Genomic DNA, 10,399 nt, shown 5'->3' on the forward strand with positions numbered 1-10,399 from the left:
AGGATTCTATGGGATGAGATGATGGGATTGAAACCACTTCATTAGATGATGGGTTGTGAAGGAATGAAAATTGATTGTGATGGATGTTATCTTGAAACACAAATGCTTCAAGATGACAAAGAGATGAAACTATTACAGTTTTTAATGGGCCTAGAGGAGAGGTATGAGTATGTGAAGGATCAGATCCTGCTTCAAGATTCTTGACTAGACATTTCAAATCATTTACAATGCTACAAAATGTGGAGAAAAAATCAAAACAGAAAAGACCTTACCAAGAGTCAGCACTAATAATGAAAGAAGAAAACTCAAAGATTATAAATCAGTTTATTGAAAATAGTAAGAACAAAAATGCATATTGTTTTCACTGTGGAGAAAAATAACATATTAAGGAATGTTGTTTTAAGCTTGTAAGCTACCATAATTGGTGGAAGCAGCATAAGGAAGGAACTGTGAAGAGAAAGAACACAAAAATTGTAGTAAATTCAACAAATGAAAAAGATGTTGAGGACGTGTAGATAGAGAAATATCGAATGTATAAACAGTTTATGAAAAATATGCAAGAGATTAAGAATAAAGAAAGTGGCTTCATCCGTAGGTAAGTCATCTTATCATAATCCTAAGCATGAATGAACATATAGGCATAGAAAATAAATGGTTAATTAATTTTGGAGCATCATGTCATATATTTATTTGTAACAACAAAAGTTTTTATATTGATATTAAGAATATTGATTTGCCTAAGACAATGTACTTAGCATATGAAACTTGTAGAAACATAACTAAAATAAGAACAGTCAAACCTTTTGAGATCTTTAAACTTTAAGGAAGTATTATTTGTAACTTTTTCAAATATTGTTTAATAACAATATCTAAACTTACAAAAGAAAAAAAAGATGAACTCTATTTTTTCAAAATTCAATTATTTTTTCTAGGACCTTAATAAAGTGATCAAAGTGAGTATTGGAAAAATATTGGAAATCTTTATTTTCTTGAAGATAGTTTATCTTTGAACAATTTTTTATGTCATTTCAATTATGTTAATAATGTTGTTGATTTTTCTCTTTTCCATAAGAGACTTGGACACCCAACAGATGGTGTATTAAAATTTGTATTTTCTGACTTGGTTAATAAAAATATTTATTGTTCCACATGTCCTCTTGCAAAATACAAAGATTACCATTCAAACATAATAATGTCTCTAAAACTAAGATATTTTTTGAATTAATACATGTTGATATATGAGGACCATATAGAGAACCGTCCATTATACATTCACCATATATGTTGACTATAGTGGATGATTTATCTAGGTGTACTTTAATTTTTTAATTTCAAACAAGATTCTTGTATTTTATAAATTATAGTTTTTTATGTTAATGGTTAAAAATAGGGGTGAGCAAACGGGTAAACCCAACCCGTATTACCCAACCCATATTCAACCCAAATTAAATTTACCCAACCCATAATTCAACCCATATTATTTACTAATATGGGTTGGGTTGAGTATGGGTTGGGTAACCCAAATTATTTTATTTTTATTTTTTTATTTAACATTTATTTGATTCATTTAACACATTTTTATTCGTTTAACACGTTTTTCACGTTTTTGACATTTTTAATACGTTTTTCACATGTTTAACATGTTTTTGACACGTTTAATACGTTTTTGACACGTTTAACACATTTTGACACGTTTAACACGTTTTTCATGTTTTTGGCATGTTTAACACGTTTTTGACACGTTTGACACGTTTTTTCACGTTTTCGACATATATAACACATTTTGACACATTTGGCACGTTTAACACGTTTGACACGTTTTGACACGTTTAACATATCTTTTACATTTTTGACACGTTTCACATGTTTTCACATTTTTGGCACGTTTCACACGTTTTCCATGTTTTTGACACGTTTTGACACGTTTAACACGTTTTCGACACGTTTAACACGTTTTCGACACGTTTAATACGTTTTTGGCACGTTTAACACGTTTCACACGTTTTTCACATTTTTGGCACGTTTAACACGTTTTGACACGTTTAACACGTTTTGACACGTTTAACACGTTTTGACACGTTTAACACGTTTTCCACGTTTTGAGACGTTTAACACGTTTTTGACATGTTTTTCACGTTTTCGACATGTTTAATACGTTTTCGACACGTTTAATACGTTTTTCACACATTCAACACGTTGGACACTATTTTCATGTTTTGACATGTTTAACACGTTTTTAACACGTTTGACACATTTTTCACGATTACGACACATTTAACACATTTTGACACATTTTTCACGTTTTGACATGTTTAACACGTTTTGACATGTTTAACATGTTTTCCACGTTTTTCACATTATTAACACGTTTAACACGTTTGTAACATGTTTAACATGTTTTTACACATTTTTCACGTTTTTGGCACGTTTAACACGTTTTGACACATATTCCACGTTTTTGGCACGTTTAACACGTTTTTGACACGTTTAATACGTTTTTGACACGTTTAACATGTTTTTCACATTTTTGACACGTTTAATGTCAAACGTGTTAAACGTGACAAAACGTGTTAAAACTTATCAAAACGTGTTAACGTGCAAAAAAATATGTTAAACATGTCAAAAATATGTTAAATGTGTAAAACGTGTTAAAATGTCAAAAATGTGTTAAACGTGCCAAAAACGTGTTAAACATGTTACAAACGTATTAAACATGTTACAAACATGTTAAACGTGTTAAGAATGTGAAAAACATGTTAAACATGCCAAAAACGTATTAAACGTACCAAAATGTGAATAATGTGTTAATGTGTGAAAAACGTGTCAAATATGTGAAAAACGTGTCAAATATGTCAAAAACGTGTTTAACATGCCAAAAACGTGAAAAACATATTAAATGTGTGAAACACGTGTTAAACGTGTGAAAACATGTTAAACATATCAAAAACGTGTTAAACGTGCCAAAAACGTGAAAACCGTGTTAAACTTATCAAGAAAGTGTTAACGTGCTAGTTATGTTAAAAACGTGTTAAACGTGCCAAAAACGTAAAAAAAAGTGTTATATTTGTCAAAAATGCGTTAAACGTATTAAACATGTCAAAAACGTGTTAAACATGACAAAAACGTGTTATTAGTATGAAAACGTGTAAACATGTCAAAAACTTGTTAAACGTGCCAAAAACATAAAAACGTGTGAAAAACATGTTTTAAGTGTGAAAACATGATAAAAATATGAAAAACGTGTTAAACGTGTGAAAAACGTGTTAAACATATCAAAAACGTGTTAAAATGTCAAAAACGTGTTAAACGTGCCAAAAACGTGTTAAACGTGTCAAAAACGTGAAAATCGTGTTAAACTTATCAAAAACGTGTTAAATATGTTTAAAACGTGTTAAACGTGCCAAAACGTAAAAATCGTGTTAAACTTATCAAAAACGTGTTAACGTGTTAATTATGTTAAAAACGTGTTAAACGTGTCAAAAACGTGTTAAACTTGTCAAAAACGCATTAAACGTATTAAACATGTCAAAAACGTGTTTAACGTGACAAAAACGTGAAAAACGTGTTATTAGTGTGAAAATGTGTTAAACATGTCAAAATCGTGTTAAACGTGTCAAAAACGTGAAAACGTGTCAAAAAAATAAAAACGAGTGAAAAACGTGTTAAACGTATGAAAAATGTGTTAAACGTGTAAAAAACGTGCTAAACGTGTGAAAAACATGTTATAAGTGAAACGTGTTAAAAATATTAAAAACGTGTTAGATGTGTACAAAACGTGTTGAACGTATGAAAATATGTTAAATATGTCAAAAACGTGTTCGACTTAAAGTTGGAAGATGATTAGTTAATATCGGATTAATAATAGAGAATTAAACTAAATTTATATAATTTGGGTAATTTGGGTAACCCTAACCCAACCCAAATTAAACTCAACCCATATTCAACCCAACCCATACTCAACCCAACCCATATTAACCAACCCAAATTAATATTTTGGGTTTGGGTTAGGGTTGGGTTTGGGTAAACCCATATTATGCTCACCCTAGTTAAAAATCAGTATGATAACACTATTAAAGTTATTAGAACAAATAATGGAACTGAATTCTTGATGAAAAATGTTCAAATTTGTTTAATTTCTTAGGAATTATTCATCAAACATCTTGTACATATTCACTACAACAAAATGGTTTGGTTAAAAGAAAACATAAACATTTAATACAATTTGCAAACTCATTAATGATTGAGTTAAAACTAGAATAAAAAATTTGGCCATATTCTTTATTGACGGTAACATATCTTATTAATATGACACCTACAAATGTTTTAAATACTAAACACAAATTGAAATATTATGTGGAAAGAAATCAAAATATAAGACACTTAAAGTTTTTGGATGTATTTGTTATGTGGCAAATATTATGTCTAACAAATCAAAATTTGATAGTATAGCTAACAAATGTATTTTTTGGGATATCCTTTAAATAAAAAAAGATATACAATTTATAATATCAACACTAGAGATGTAAACACTAGAGATGTATATGTTTCTAGGGATGTAGTTTCTATGAAGAATTATATTTTTCAAAGGAAATCAATGAAAATGAAAATGAAACATTTGAATACAAATCAAGTGAATTGCCTTACTTTTTTAACCACAATATAGAAAGTTCAGATTCTGATGAGATTAATCTAGATCCTTAGAATACTGAAATATTGAAGAAAATGATTTTTTTAACTCTCCTAATTAGCCGAATGTTACACAACACGAAGATATACCTTCAGTAGTGTCTATTGATGTTCCAAATCAAACAAATGATAATTGTAGAAGAAGTTCTAGAAACATTAATCTACCGGTGTGGATGAAAGACTATGTTGCAAGTCAAGTTGAAATGAATGGAAAATAAAATAAGTATATTCATCACCTTCTTTTCCATATGTTTTAACTTTTACAGATTCAAAGTATATAGAATTTTTTGTAATATTAATCAATTCACTGAACTAGTAAATTATAAATAAGCTTGTAAGAAGATTAAGAGAAAGAGAGTAATAGTGTGCATCTTTATTCAATATAGTAAAAGTATTTATACTTGAGTTACATTAACAATATAAGGAAAATATAATATAATATATTATAAAATATAATATATTATATTATAGAATATAATATAATAATATATCAATGTAATATATTATTATATTATATACACTAACACCCTCCTTCAAGCTTAAAGTAGAAGAGCATTGAACATCTTGAGATTGGAGACTAAATCTTGAAAACGTTGAAGAGGATGAGATTTGATAAAAATGTCAGTAATCTGAGCTTGTGAAGAAATGAGAATCAATTGTATGGTACCATTAACGACACGATGTCGTGTCAGATGACAATCTATTTCTATATGTTTGGTACGTTCGTGAAATACATCATTATGAGTAATCTACATTGCACTATTATTATCACAAAAAAGTGGAATAGCAACGGATGAAGAAACACCCATATCTTGAAGTAACCATTGTAGTCAAAGAAGCTCAAAGGTAGTATCTACAAGAGCACGATATTCAGATTCTGTACTAGAACGAGAAAAAACAGTTTGTTTCTTACTTCTCCATGAAATGAGAGATGTGCCAAAAAAGAAACAATAACCAATAATGGATCGATGATTAGTTGGATCACCTGCCCAATCAACATTAGAGGATGCTCGTAACCCTAGAGAAGAAGAGTGAACAAAATGTAGTCCATGAAATAAAGTTCCTCTAATGTATCGTAATATCCGAAGAACGATAAAGAAATGAGTTGTACGAGGTGATGACATAAATTGACTCACGATATGGACAACATATGCAATATCTGGTCGAGTGATAATAAGATATATAAGACTACCAACTAGTTGTCGATAAAGTGTTTCATCACTTAGTGGAGTACCATCAGTAGTAGTCAAATGTTATGTGGAGTCAAAGGGTGTGTTAACAACTTTTGTGTTATTAATACTAACCCGAGATATGAGATCAGTTGCGTACTTAGCTTGTGATAAATAGTAACCGGATTGGTCGGAAGTTATTTCAAGTCCCAAGAAATAACTTAAATGTCCAAGATCTTTCATTTCAAATTCTTGATGTAGAAAATGCTTGAGATCGCGAATTCCATTTGTGTCATCACCAGTAATTATCATGTCATCCACATAAAATAAAAGTAAGGTACAACCTTAATCTATTTTGCGCAAAAAAATGCATGATCATAAGAGCTGGATTTGATACCAAGATTACCAATGGTGTAGCTAAATTTGGCGAACCACTCCATAGGAGTTTGTTTGAGACCATAAAGAGCTTTGCGGAGTCTACAAACTTTATTTAGAGGATGATCATACCCTGGTGGAGGTTGCATATACACTTCTTCTGTTAGTTCACTATTAAGGAATGAATTTTTAACATCCATTTGAAATAGTTTCCATCTTTTGCTAGCAGCTACTACAATGAGGCTACGAACCGAGGTCAATCGAGCGATAGGAGCAAACGTTTTATAATAATCAATACCATATTCTTGAGTATATCCCTTAGCAACAAGATGCGCTTTATATCGTTCAACTGAACCATCTGCTCATGTCTTAATTTTAAAAACTCATTTACAACCAACGACTGACTTATGTGAAGGTAAATCAACAAAGTCCCAAGTTTTTGTATTGATAAATGCTTGCAATTCTTCTGTCATTGTTTGCTGCTATAAATGGTTAGAGTTGGCCTCGCGAAAAGTACGAGGTTCATAGAGAGAGACAATAGCTGAGTACACATGAAAGTTACGAAGACGAACAGAAGGTTGACTTACACGATTAGTACGGCGATGAGGTGGTGGTGGTGATGGTGATATTGGTAGTGGTGGAAAATAAGAAGATTCTTGAATGATATGATCAGATGAGGTATGTGTCGGATTTTGAGATGGAGAAGATGTCGATGTAGGAAATGTAGATGGAGTTGAGTCACATGAGTTGTTAAATGGTCTTACACAAGAAATGTCAAGAAATAGAGGTATGGTGGGATCACGAAAAAAATTGAGTAGGAGGTTCATTGACTCTAAATTTAGATATAGTTGAAAACATCTTATGTTCCTAAAATGATACATGACGAGAGATACAAAGACGTTGAGACAATGGATCCCAACACCTGTATCATTTGTGTTCGATTCCATAACTTAAGAAATAACATAACTGAATTTGAGGTTCTAATTTATTGTATTCATGAGGTTGTAGTAAAACAAAACAAACACATCCAAAAATTTTGAGAGTTTGATAATTCAGAGTTCGATTAAAAAGACGTTCAAAATGAGAGATGTTACCTATAACAGGAGAAGGAATGCAATTGATAGTATAAACAGCGGTGAAGCTGCTTCTCCCCAAAAGTTATCGGGACAAGAAGACGGGATGAGAAGGGCTCGAACAACATTAAGAATGTGTCTATGTTTTCGTTCTGCCCGACCATTTTGTTGAGAAGTTCTAGGACAAGATCTTTGAATAATTGTTTCCTCTTGTGCTAGAAATTATATGAATTTTGTGTCTTTGTATTCCATTACATTATCAGTGTGCAAGATTTTAATTTTGGAGGAAAATTGAGTTTGAATCATATTAGCAAACCGAATGTAATTGAGGACAATTCATACCTATTACACATCAAATAGATCCATGTATAACGAGAAAAATCGTCAATAAATATAACATAATATTTTAAACCACCCATAGTATTATTTGGTGCAGGACCCCAAATATCAGAGTGAATCATATCAAAATGTGCTAAGGAATTAGAATAATTAGGAAAAAAAGGTAAAGCGTGTACTTTAAAAAGCTAATAAGAAACACAATCAAAAGTTTCAGTCTTAATAGGGCCTAAAGAACCACTAGAAATTAAAGAACTCAAACGATCTTTAGAAGGGTGACCTAATCGAGAGTGCCAAATTTGAGAAGTGATAGCTCGAACAAAATATTGTGATGGAAGAGATAGAGAAGTGAATTCAAACAATCGTCCAACCTTACGTCTCGTTCCAATGATTTTATTTGTTTGAGGATCTTGCATAACACAACCATTACTCGAAAAAATTATGTTAAAACCGAGATCACATAATTGTCCAACAGAAATAAGATTTAATGAAAGTTTTGGAACAAAAAATATTTCAGGTAAGGACAATATAAAAGTTTGAGCGGTACCAATAATTTGAACATTCAAAGTAGTATTATCTATAGTATGAACAACATACGGAATAATAGGTTTTCTAGTGGATGTGAGAAAAGTTAATTGAGAAGTCATATGATTACAACATTCTGAATCAAAAACCATGAGGTAGAAGTACCTGGTGTGGTAAATAACACTGAAGAAGATGGGAATGGATAAGATGTTGTACCATGATTTGATTGAAGTTTTTGTAAGAGTGATTGAATGTTTGTAAGAGAAAATTTGGGAAAAGTGTTCTCTAATGAAGTACCCGTGACAGTAGCAACGGTAGAGAATGAAAATTTGGAAAACTTATCCATTAAAATTGAATTAATGTAAACATCAATATTCAGAAATAAATACACAAACCTTGAACGACCATAAAACCTAGAGCCTAAGCTCTGATACCATGTAAGAAGATTAAGAGAAAGAGAATAATAGTGTGCATCTTTATTCAATATAGTAAAGATATTTATACTTAAGTTACATTAACCATATAAGGAAAATATAATATAACATAGAATATGTCATATAAGGAAAATATAATATAATATATTATAGAATATAATATAATATAATAATACATCAATATAATATATTATTATATTATATACTAATATAACAAATCTAAAATGAGTTAAAGACAATGAATGTTAAGTTAAATGTTTTAAATCACAACAAAACTTATACATTAACAAAATTGCCTAAAGAAAAAAATGCAATTGGATGTCGATGAATTTATAAAATAAAATTAAATGCAAATGAAAGTATTGATAAGTACAAAGCTAGATTACCAATTGTTCTTCATTGTGACAACAAAGCTGCAATGCATATAACGCAGAATCTGATATTTCATGAAAGATTAAAGCATATTAACATTGATTGTCATGTGTTAAAAAATAAGTACAAAGAATGTTTTATTTTTTTAACACATATTGCTTCTAATTTACAAAATGCAAATATATTTATCAAAGCACTTGAAGTCAAGCAATTTCAAGAATTGAGATTCAAGTTATTTTTACAAGATTTTTATCTTGAGGATGAGTGAAGAAATAATTGATGAATATTGTTGAGTATAAGTCATTGATTTATAATTGTTAAATATATTGTTTGTAATTTGTTAGATGGTTTATAACAATTAATTAAATACTAAGTTGTTGTTAAAAGCAATTTATTAACTGCTAAGTATTGTTAGAGGTATTGTTAAGAATAGTAAAATAACTGTAATTGAATTGAAAGTTTATGGACCACTTTGTGTAAGTATAAATACATGAATAAAAGAATGAAAAGATTATCAAGTTATTTTTTTTTAACAAGAATCCCAAATTGATAAATTGGTAAGGTTAGAAAATATTATTTGAAATCCTAGATAATCCAAAAAAGAAGTCCCAATTTGGCATTTGGTTTGGTCATTTTAATAAGAGGTTTGATCAATTATATTCTGGTTTTTGTATTATAGAAGTGTTATTAAATGTTGTAACTATTAAAATTTGATTACAAATGTCTTTTATTCCACATTTTTTTTATCCAAAATAAATAAAATTATGTTATTCATTTACTCCATATAATTAGAAAAAAATTCGTCAACAGCAGGGTTCGAACCTGCGCGGGCGAAGCCCAACAGATTTCAAGTCTGTCTCCTTGACCACTCGGACATATTGACTTTTTGAAACAATTTTAACCTTGTACATTAATATACTATTATATATTTAATACCAAAACAATAATTGAATATAGATTTATAAGTATTTTTTTAAATATATTTTATAATTATATATTTTAACTTATCTATCCCCACCACCTTATTATCATTCTCATGGGCTGAAACTTGGTCACCGAATAATCTCTTGTCCCATGTAACACTAGTCTAGATTGTCACAATACTAGTTAGTTAATGTTTTAAAAGATGTAAAAAGAATGAATACTTTTAGAAAGAAAGAGAGCTCGGAGAATATTGCTTGTGTATCACAAGTGTATAAGGTGCTTGGTTTATGACCAAGACTTGTTTATATAAAAGTGGATGGATCATTCTAGATCTTTTTAACATAGGGTTTTCTAAACTCTTTTATAACCTATCGACCTAAGAACTCTTATAGACTTACTCAGAGTTTTACTAACTATATACTTTAGAACTCCTAGAGAATTTTGAAAGTTCTATCATCTAGATAATATTAAAAAATTCTTAGAGAATTTTAGAGAGTTCTATAAT

The 10,399-nt window shown here is 29.8% G+C and overlaps 1 non-coding gene across 1 annotated transcript; it reads right to left on the bottom strand.

The window, feature by feature from the left end:
• Positions 1–9,771: 9,771 nt before the first annotated feature.
• TRNAS-UGA lies at positions 9,772–9,853 on the bottom strand. The gene has a single exon. It is a non-coding gene; the product is annotated as a tRNA-Ser (tRNA).
• Between the last annotated feature and the right edge of the window lie 546 nt (positions 9,854–10,399).

Source organism: Impatiens glandulifera, chromosome 4 (genome assembly GCF_907164915.1).
Source record: "Impatiens glandulifera chromosome 4, dImpGla2.1, whole genome shotgun sequence".
NCBI classification, from domain to species: Eukaryota; Viridiplantae; Streptophyta; class Magnoliopsida; order Ericales; family Balsaminaceae; genus Impatiens; species Impatiens glandulifera.